Consider the following 12,076-nt stretch of genomic DNA (forward strand, 5'->3'; position numbering starts at 1 on the left):
ATATATGACACATTTAATAATTTAGTGAGGATGAGGGTAAGGATAAAGAGCAGACAGATGTTGGAAATCATGTTTATATTTATATCTCAAAAATAAAACTCATAAGCATTGCCTATCATACCATCTCATTATGGCAGGAAGAGAAGGCAGAGCTAGAGACTGATGAGTTATGAAATATCATTTGATTGTACTTGAAGTGGATAATTCTCACCTTGACAGATACAAAAAATATTAACTGTTATAACTGTTAAAAGTTAATGTTAATGATTCAGTATTGGGAGGAATACAAATATTTTATATTTGATTCTAAAATTCATATACCACTCTTCTTTCTACTAAAACTATGTCTATAGTACACTATTTTATTTTAAGCTATTTTATTTTATAGATGTTTTATAGTAAATCTATATATGGGTTACAAGTGTTAATATAGGTTTTGTCCCTCACTGAATTATAAGAATGAAGAAAAGTTGTTAGAAAACTTTTCCCACCTATAGGAATTATGTGGTATTAAGGCCCAAACATTATTTATAGTCTAAATACAGCCTCTTCTCTAAGGACATCCCATCCATGTGCACAAAGTCACATATATTGAAGCACAAGAAACAGGATATAGTTCTTGGACACTTCAGAATCGGAGAGATTTGATGCATAAAAGTAGTTTGAACGGTTCTTGCTGATCATTGAGGAGAAATAACTTGCCTTACTTTAGGTTTAATTTTACTGCTTCTGACCCAGGTAATACTTTACTTAAACCTAGAATCAGAAACTTAAAAAATGTAATAATGTTTCAGAGCCTCATCTTTCCCTTTGTGCCATCTGTACTTTTACGGCTTTGATTCTGCAGGCCTCCAGAGATTCATTAGAAACACACAACAATAGCAACTGATTCTCTCTCTCTCTCTCTCTCTCTCTCTCTCTCTCCCATGATCACTCAGTAAAGTAAGAAGAGGCAAAAGTATCTAGTTCTACAAATCTAACTCTGTAGTTTCTTCTTACTTTTTATTATTTTCTTTGGTTTCGTTTGGCAGAAAATATTTTCCAAATGTTTTAGTAGAAAGAGTGCAGCTCTATTAACTTCTCTCTCTCCCTCCCTCCCTTCCTCCCTCCCTCCCTCCTTCTCTCTCTGTCTCTCTTTCCTTCCCTCAAGGGAAAGATGATGACCTAAACTCATTTGGAAATTTTTTTTCTCTCTAGACATTTTCAGGAAATAGCTTTCATAAAAGAAACAAAGGATGAAATCTGGCCTTATTTAACACATACAGAGACACACAGACATACACACCATAACAAACCATCACACACCATTGGCAGCTGGAGAGATTTTTTGTTACAATTGGTGATGTGATGAGTTTTATCAGATAGTGCTATAATGAATAAAAATCTACACCTTAAAAAGCATCCTGGCTTTGGATGAAGTTCATTAGATTTAGGTTTCAATCAATTACAACATTAAGCCAGATTTGAAGTTTTACGATAGAAGACATGACTTATTTAAGAGGACATTAATATACCCTAGTTCAAAATTACTACATCTTCAAATATCTTTCTGTTAAGTCATGTTCACTCAGTAAAGTAAGAAGAGGCAAAAGTATCTAGTTCTACAAATCTAACTCTGTAGTTTCTTCTTACTTTTTATTATTTTCTTTGGTTTCGTTTGGCAGAAAATATTTTCCAAATGTTTTAGTAGAAAGAGTGCAGCTCTATTAACTTCTGAATTGTCACACAAAGATATGGCACAGTCAGTCGAGACAGCTTGACGGCAATCTGGGAATGGGGGGTATGTATATAACATAATTTTATTTTGGAAATTTGTTTATTTCTAAAATAACTGTGTGTGTGTCACTATTTTTGCTCCTAAAATAAGGGTAATTTTCCTGTCTATATTACTCACTTAGAAATGTGGTGTTGAGAGAAAGATCAGATTTTTTAAAATTTAGATTAAGTCACTATTTTTTTTTACCCACAATTTATATAACCGCTTAAAATCATGTGTTATTAACATATAACAAAAATGGAGTCTGTGCCTCCTGGGCTTAAAGGCTGACAGCAAACTCTCCTGCTTAAATGCCAGGCTTTCCTGCTTTACCATTCATTTCCTTTTTTCCGAAATGAATAAAAGCAGGTTCAGAAAGCTGGAGCTGGTCCTTGGGCCAATATATTGCTTTGTTGTATAAGTGTGTGCTATAGGCTCGGATCCCACTAGGATGTGTAAAATCAGTCATCAAGTAAATTACCCAGATTAGCTTCTTTTGTATGATCAGCAATCAGAAACAGGATGGCCAAAAATCACAACCCAAGATCAAAAAAGAAAATTTAAAACATGAGTGTACCCTGGCCTTAAGTAAGGTATCTGAGAAAGGAACTGACCAAACTAATAAAACACTACACCATTCTATTTGCCACATGATTGCCAAAGGAAGTGAATTTTATAAAAAAAAAAAAAAAAGTATGCCTCTTAATTATACCCCATTTTATATTTTTATAGTCCTTTCACAAAAATCTCATTTGTACATCTTGCTAAGAGAATTTAGCCCTTCAGTTTCAAAAACAAAGTTGTAGACACAACAATGTGAGGAAAGAGTTAAACTGTGAGTTAATTAAATTAAGAACTATGTCTTATTTATATTCATATCCATGACATCTCTTATAGCTATTACAGGCTTTTATATAGCAGGCAGCATATTAAAATATGTGAATAACTGAATAAATTAGCTGTGTTATCTTAAATAAATACTTTCCTCTTTCTATATCCAATTTCTTCATCTTTAAAATGAAATAACTGTCTTAGCTACATTTTAACTCTAAGAATCCAATCTAAGTAGATGTAATAAAACCTCCTCTCTAATATTTTACTTAAGCTTTTCAGAAATTTTCTTCTACTTAGTCAGATCTATTAACAAATTATCATGACATGTGGTATGATACAAAGCAATGGAATATAATTCTCCAGGACGAAACATAATCTTTAGTGAAAGACTTAAATGCTTTTTGGACAAAATTACTTTATCAAATTAAAGGTGAAACCTTAAAAAGTACTTTGGTACCATCAGTAGTTAGGGAGGATTCAGAGGGCTCAATGCAGTGGCTATTTATCAAATCAATATAAAAGTATTTCAACAATTTAACAACTAGTATTGCTATACTAGTGCATACTTCCTCAAGTCAGTCTTGGTAGTTTAAATTCTAGACATCAGGAAACTTTAAGCCAAAAAATGATTGCTTATACATTTATTGGTGGACTACTTTGTTGACTATGTAATTGGATTTGAACATTTCTTTCACTATCCCTCTCATCATGTGGCAAAAATTTCACCATAACCAACTTTTTATCCTTAGGGAAAAAAAAATATTTTTTAATGTCTAAAACATGCTGCCATATTCATTATATTATGTGATCCTCACTTTATGCCCTGATCTACAAATCCCACGTTATATGTCTCCTGCCTCCTAGCAATAAGCTCTCTACCCAGCAGCCAAACAGAAATTTTTAAAACATTAATCATATCCTACTACTTTTCTGCTTAAAATTCTTCAATAACTTCTCATCTCACTTAAAATGCAATTTAAACTCTGTACCATTATCTATAAGAAACCAACCATGCACTGGCTTACAAAACCCAGTAACTGTCTATGTCTAAAAAATTATTTTATTCATTTTTTGATTGTTTGTCATCAATAAATTGAGAAGTCTTACTTATCTTGTTCATTACTTAAAATGTTTGAGATATAAGTATTCAATCAATGCTTTATGAATGAATGAGCAAATTAATATAACCTTGTAGAGTTGACAACACAGATATTTTCCTCATTTTATGGATAAGAAACTGAGTTTTATAAAGGAGCTATTAACTACTGAAGGTTAGTCCCTCTCAGATATTCTTTTAAATGTAAACACACTTAAGAAGTAATGGATAATGATTTTTGAGCACATACTCTGTGCTAAGCACTGTTTTACGTAAGTGCTTTACATAAATGACCTTATTTGATCATCACAAAAACGGGGATAATGGAAGAGAAAGGTACTCTGTCTTAAGGACTTATACTCTTAAGCATTAGACATTACTGTCTTGTGTAATAGATGTGATAATGCAGCATGATAAGTATGTTGACTCTAGAGCCAAACTAATCTAGATTGACATTTCAGCTCTAATACTTGTAAGTTGTGTGGTCTCAGGCAATTTAAATCCCCCGGACCTCAGTTCCCTCATCTCTCAAAAGGGGAAAATAGCCTGTTTTACAGTGTTCTTGTAAAGATTAAATACAATGTATACAAAGTATCTGGATAAGAGTTGTTGTTAAATGAAATAATAGCTGTTATTATTAGTGAATGAGTATCTAAAAAGGTTTTCTTTTTGACTGAATGGAGCAACACTGATTATCCTGATTTGAGGGAGCAGATAGAGAAAAAAGAAGTTTGCCACAATTTTATTATGATTCAGATCTGTCTATGAGAGCAGCAAAAAGTTGTTGAGACTTGTGATAAAATAGTGGTTTTGTTTACAAGTTTTCATACTGTGTGTCCTGGGTCCATATGGCTTTGTGCTTTTTTGTTATTCTGTTTTTGTTATTGTTGTTATTGTTCCTTTGGCAGCAAAAAGTGTTTGAGTTAGGCAAAGCCTTCTTAAATATTACACCAAAAGCACAAGTGATAAAAGAAAAACATAAATTGGACATCATCAGAATTTAAATTTCTGTGCTTCAAAGAACACTTATCAAAATAGTGAAAATATAGCACATGGAACAGGAGAAAATATTTGCAAACCATATATCTGATAAGAAAGTTTTATCTATAATATCCAAATAATTCTTACAATTTAGCAATACAAACACATTAACCCATTTTAAAAAGGGGCAAAAACTTCCAGTCAAGATCATGGAGTAGGGAAACTTTGAGATTGCCACCTCCCAGGATCACGTCAAAATTGTGGGGTGAAGGGTTAAAGTACAAATCAGTAGTTGATAGTCAGTCATGGAGATGGGGAGCATGGCAGAGGGAAAGCAGCATTAACATGATGGCTAGGTGGAGGGCCAGGGGACTGAGGGAGTAATTGGAGGGATTGTTTTATGAACTATCTAGATGTCTAACCAATGTACTGCATACTTGAAACTAATTTAAATAAATAAATTTTAGAAAAATTACAACTAAATTATAGAACAACACCACTTAGAAACACCTGAGGACTAGCTGAACATAATTCCTACAACTAAAGACATAAAAAAGAAGCCACATTGAGGCTGGTAGGAAGAATGGAGATGTGGATCAAGAATGTCCCACACTTATGGTGTGGTCATTAAGAAGTGAGAGGGACATCTCAGCTGTGGAGGTCTTCCCTGAGGAGTGAGAGAGACCCACACTGGGCTCCCCAGTCCAGGACATCAGTGCCTAAGAGTACTCCCCATAATATCTGGCTGTAGAAACCAGTGGAGATTGTGTTCCAGAGAGACAAAGGGCTGCAGGAGACCAAAACATGCTTTTATTAAAGAACCAGCATACAAAATTACTTGCTCTAAACTCCAGCATAGGGACAGCAGCTCAAAAGGACCACAAACATAAGGGGAAGCACTAAATTGACTAACTCCAGGGTGAGAGCTGGAGAGGTAGGGGTCAGGGCAATTCTCTCTGGAAATAGAAGCATTGGCGGTGTCATTGTTTCTTTGTTGAGTTCTCCTTCCACCCAGCCTGCTCAGTGTAGGTGGGCATCAGATATGTGGTCACCATGAACCTGACTAACACAGTTTACCTCAATTTGGTGATTCTCTGAGATCCTGTCCCAGCAAACACACTTGCCCTGCTGAGCCTCTTCCAGGGGCTTCTCTACACAAGCGGCATGCCTTGGCTAGTGCTAAAGACTCACTCAAAGGGCTGCAAATCCCACACAAATGGTAGCTGCACTAGTCTCGTGATGCACAATTTCTCAAAGGTTCACAAATTTACGCAAGCAGTATCTAGCTCTGGTGTATATTAAAGCTCATGCCAACTGGCCCAAAGCCTATCACAAATGACAACTAGTCTTAACTTGAATTGTAACTCCCATTAGGTGGCCCCAAACCTGGCATATGTGGTGGCTAATCTTGGCCTGCAGTGTAGTGCTAAGTGGCCATAAACCTGGCACAAGTGGTAGCTGGTTTCAGCTTACATTATAGTGATCACCAAGCATTTTCAAGACTAGAACAAGTAGCAGCCAGGCACAGTTCACAGAGTAGCCTTTCTCAAGGACCCAAAGCCCAGGACAAGAGGTAATAAACTACAGATAACTTTGGAGCTCCTACCAAGGACCCTAAGTCCTGCATAAGTGGCAAATGACCTTGGCCTGCATCAGAGGCCCTCCAAAGAGGCTCAAGACTAAATATAACTGGTGACCAGCTTCTGAACACATCAAAATCCAAATGACCAACACCACACTGACACAACAAAGAGTGACCTTGGCTTTCACCAGAGTCATGATAAAGTTACTGCCACTCTGTGGTGTCAGCCCCCATGCAACAGCTCATCCACTATAGTCACAGCCAGGCCTCAGCCAGTCAGCATGAGGGTCACCCTCACCCACTGACATGTCAGCAGCAAAAGAGGCCCAACTACAACGGGGGAGACACACAACATAGAAAGGGGATACCCCTTGAGCACCTGGCTCAGGTGACCACAGAAACTACCACTGAGCCCCACAGGATATCTATTACATAAAGCTACCCTGTCAGGACCAAAGACATAGCAGGTCTACCTAATACATAAAAACAAATACAGAAAGTCAGCCAAAATGAGGAGACAAAAAACATGTCCAAATAAAAGAATAGGACAAAACTCCAGAAAATAGAACTAAATGAAATAGAGACAATCAATCTACCAGATAAAGAGTTCAAACGATTCTCAATGAACTAGGGAGTAGCATAGAAAAAACTCAATGAGAACTTCAACAAAGAGATAGAAAACATAAAAATGGAGATAGAAAACACTTTTTAAAAAATCAGAACTGAAGAATACAATAATTGAAATGAAGCATATACTAGAAAGAATCAATAGCAGATTAGATGAAGCAGAAGATTATAACAGCTATCTGGAAGACAAGATAATGTAAAACACCCAATAAGAACAGCAAAGAGAAGAAAGAATTTTAAAAAATGAGAAGAGTTTAAGAGACCTTTGGGACAACATCAAACATGCCAATATTCATATTACAGGGGTCTCAAAAGGGGAAGAGAAAGGGATTAAAAATCTATTTGAAGAAATAATGACTGAAAACTTCCCTTACTTGTTGAAAAAAGTAGACATACAAGTCCAGAAAACACAGAGTCACAAACAAGTTGAACCCAAAGAGGCCCACACTAAGACACAGAATTATTAAAATGTCAAAGTTTAAGGACAAAGAGAGAATCTTAAAAGTAACAAGAGAAAATGAGTTAGTCATATACAAGGGCATTCCCATAAGATCATCAGCTGATTTTTTAACAGAAACATTGCAGGCTAGAAAAGAATGGTGTGAAAAATGCAAAGTGATGAAAGGCCAAAACCTACAGCCAAGATTAGTCTACCCAGCAAGGCTTACATTTAGAATCAAAGGAGAAATAAAGTGTTTCCCAGACAAAAATACCTAAGGAAGTTCATCACCACTAAACCAGTATGACAAGAAATGTTAAAGGGACTTATTTAAGCAGAAGAAGAATAAAGTTAAAAAATATAATTAAGAAAACATAGAAAAGAAAAAAAAATCACATTGACAAGGCAAACAAAGGCAAACACTTCATAAAAATGGTGGATAAATCAATTTAAAAGCTGGTACAGAGGTTAAAAGACAAAAGTAAAAAATATCATGTGAAATTACAAAAATAAAATAATGGATACACAAATACACACGAAAGAAGTAAAAAATAATGACAAAAACATAAATGTGGAGGGGGTGAGTAAAAATTGCAATTTTAGAATGTGTTTGAATTTAAGGGAACACCAACTTAAATTAGACTGCTATAAACATTGCTTGATATATATGAAGCACATGGTAACCACAAACCAAAAATCTATGAGATACAGAAGAAACAAAGAAGAAGGAACTCAAACATAACATTATAGAAAGTCAACAGCATATAAGAGACCAATAGAATAAAAAAAGAACAGAAAACTACACAATACAATGAAAAAAAAAACAATAAAATGGCAATAAGTACACATCCATCAATAATTACTTTAAATGTATATGGACTAACTACTCCAATTAAAAGATACAAGGTGGAGTTCCAGACTAGATGGTAGAGTAGGTAAATACTGTGCTTGCCTCCTCTCATGACCATATTAAAATTACAACTAAATTATAGAACAATCAACCTGGACAGTCATCTGAAGACTAGCTAAACAGAACTCCTATAATTAAAGATATAAAGAAGAGGCCACATTGAGACTGGTAGGAGGGGATAGACAAGCAAAATAAGTTAGTCCCACACTCACAAGTAGTGGTTGAGCATTGAGAGGGATATCCCGATGGTGGAGTTCTCTCCAAAGGAGTTAGGGTCCCTAGCCACAAACAGGAAACTGAGTGCAGGGTTCTAGTGCAAGGAAGAAGAGTCCCCACAAAATCTGGCTGTAAAACTCAGCAGGGATTCTGACCATCTGGGTGAGACAGAGGGTAGCTGGAAACCCAGACATCCCATTAAAAGAATTCCACACAGACTCACCCACGGCAATCATCCTGGGCTCCAGTGGAGGGGTAGCAGCTCAGGAGGTGCCAGATACATATACATGGGAAAACTGAGTTGTGTTGCTTTGGGAAAGGACTGGAGGGACAGCTGCCATTTTCTCTGTGCCGAGCCCTCCTTCTGTGCAGCCTAATGGTGGCTGCCATCTTGCCTGTGTTGAGACCTTCCCCCACATAGCAAAATCTGAATCTGCACTGGCCTAGTGAGCTCTACACCTGAGACCCTGCACCACACAATTTGCAAATTGCCAGTGATTGGGAAACTAGCCCCACTCCATGCTCTCAGCAGGAGGCCCCTTAAGGAGCAATCAACAGGCCTTGGTTCATGCAGTTCTGGAGACAATTGAGGTGGTGGGCAACCAGCCCCAGCCCAAGATGCAGTATTTCTTGAACAAATCTTAGGATCTGCAGACCTGAGATGGGCGGCAGCTGGCTTCAGTGTGATCTGAGACATTTGCAAATGGCCACAGGCTCAGTACTGGCACCAAATTTGAATCTGTACTAACCTGGGGAATACAACTTGCCCCAGCCTCATGACTCTGTGAGACCCCGCTTCAACCAACTTGCATACCCCCGATAGTCCTCAGCTGATGAAGCTTACTGGTAGCTGATGAGCAGCCTCAGGTCTTGAGGTACCCTGTACCTTTTGCTTTACTGCCCCAGGTACAGAACTGGTAGCATCCAACCTTGATTTACTGCTTGGCCTCTCCCACATGCCTTGAGGTCCAACAAAGGCAGAGACCAACAGCAGATAAATTTGTAGCTCCTTCAGTTTGCCTTTGACTAAAGGCAAAATATGACTTTGTTCGACATGAGAGACACTCCAAAGTTGCTGCAGAACTGAATCACCCAGAAGTTGGCATCAGACCTCAGCAGAACAACTCCTGCTTAGTCCCAGAGGTAGCAAACCCAAAGGGTGGCCTCAACAGGCACACAGGTCTACTGGGGTGAATCCTACTCCATGAGGTGAGCCACCATAAAAAAGTTCATATGCTGTGGGAATAATCAATTCTCACAGCCAGTCAGCATGACAGTAAATATCCTCCACGAATGTGCCATCAGCAATCAAGGCTCAAGTACAACAGGATGGCACACACAACTGATACAGAGGACACTCCTGGAGCACCTGGCATAGGTGATTAGGGAAACTGTACCACTGGGCCGCACAGTACACCTACTACATAAGGCCACCTGGCTGACACTGGGAAATGTAGCAGATCTACCTAATATATAGACACAAACACTGAGAGGGAGCCAAAATTAGAAGATAAAGAAACAAGTCCCAAATGAAAGTATAGAACAAAGCTCCAGAAAAGAAACTAAGTGAAATGGAGGCAAGCAACTTACCAGATACAGAGTTCAAAACACTGGTTATAAGGATGCTAAATGAACTTAGGAGAAGAATAGATTATCTTAGTAAGAAATTCAACAAAGAGATAGTGAGCATAAAAAATGATATAAAAGCCATAAAAAAGAACCAGTCAGAAATGAAGACTACAATAACTGAAATGAAGACTACACTAAAAAAAAAAAAAAAATCAACAGTAGATTATATGAAGTTGAGAATCAAACCAGCAAAGATAAGGCAGCAGAAAACACCCAATTGGAAAAGGAAAAAAAAAAAAAAGAGAATAGTTTAAGGAACCTCTGGTACACCATCAACCATAACAAAATTTGCATTATAGGGGTAGCAGAGGGAGAAGAGAAAAAGGAAGGAATTGAGAATATATTTGAGAAAATAATGACTGAAAAATTTCCTAAGCTGGTGAAGGAAATAGAGGTAAAAGTCCAGGAAGTGAGGAGAATCCCAAACAAATGAATCTAAACAGACCCACACCAAGACAAATCATAGTTAAAATGTCAAGATAAAAGACAAAGGGAGGATACTAAAAGTAGTATGAGAAAGGCAGCTAGTTACTTACAAGTGTACTCCCATAAGACAGTCAGTCAATTTCTTTACAGAAACTTTGTGGGCCAGAAGGAATTGGCATGCAATATTCAAAGTGAAGAAAAGGACCTAAAACCAAGACTACTCTATTCAGCAAGGTTATCATTTAAAATTGAAAGTGAGATAAAGGGCTTTCCAGAAAGGAAAAAGCTAAAGGAATTTACTACCAAGCCAATATGTCATGAAATGTTAAAGAGCCTTCTTTAAGAAAAAGAAAGAGAAGGAAGAAAAATAAATAAATAAATATGAATAATAAAATGGGAAAGTAATGTACCTTTCATTAGTCACTTTAAATGTAAGCGGATTAAATGCTACAATAAAAACTCATAGGGTAGTTAAAGGGATAAGAGAACAAGACCCATACATATGCTGTCTACAAAATACCCTTTTCAGATCAATACACAACTCAGACTAAAAGTAAAAAGATGGATAAAATATATTTTATATAGGATCATTTAAATGTATAAAGCAAATATTGACTGACATAAAAAGAGAGATCAACAGTAATATAGTCATAGTAGGGGACTTTAGCACTCCATTAACACTAATGGACAGTTCTTTCAGACAAAAAAATCCACGAGGAAACAGTGGCCTTAAATGACATACTAGACTAGATGGATTTAATTGATATTTTTAAAGCATTTTACCTCAAAGCAGCAGAATATACATTCTTCTCAAGTGCACTTGGAATATTTTCCAAGATAGACCAAATGTTAGGCCACAAAATGTCTCAGTAAATTTAAGAAGATTGAAATCATATCAAGCGTTTTCTCGATCATAATAGTATGAAAATACAGGAAGGCTAAATAGCATGCTACTTAACAATGAAATGAAGGAAGCAATTGAAAGATACCTTGAGACAAACGAAAGTGAAAAGAACTACCCAAAATCTATGGGACATAGCAAAAGCAGTTCTAATAGGAAAATTCATAGCAATATAGTCCCACTTCAAGAAACGAACAAACAAAAAACTCAAACAAACAATATAACTTTACACCTAAAGGAAATAGAAAAAAAAAAAAAAACAGCAAACAAAGCCCAAAATTAGTAGAAGGAAGGAAATAATAAAGATCAGAGCAGAAATAAACGACATAGAATCTAGGAAAACAATACAAAAGATCAGTGAAACCTAGAGCTAGTTCTTTAAAAAAACAAAAATGATAAACTTTTAACCAGACTATCAATAAAAAAGGAGAGAGGACCCAAATAAATAACATCAGGAATGAAAGAGGAGAAGGGAGAAGTGACTCCACAGGAATGCAAAAAAAAGTAAAAGAATAATAATATGAGCAATTTTATGCCAAAAATTTGGATATTATGGAAGAAATGGATGCATTTCTAGAAACATACAATCTCCCAAGATTTAATCATGAAGAAATAGAAAATCTGAATCCACTTATTACTACAAAAAAATCAAATCGGTAATCAAAAACTCATAACAAAC

Source organism: Pteropus alecto, unplaced genomic scaffold (assembly GCF_000325575.1).
Source record: "Pteropus alecto unplaced genomic scaffold, ASM32557v1 scaffold403, whole genome shotgun sequence".
NCBI lineage: Eukaryota > Metazoa > Chordata > Mammalia > Chiroptera > Pteropodidae > Pteropus > Pteropus alecto.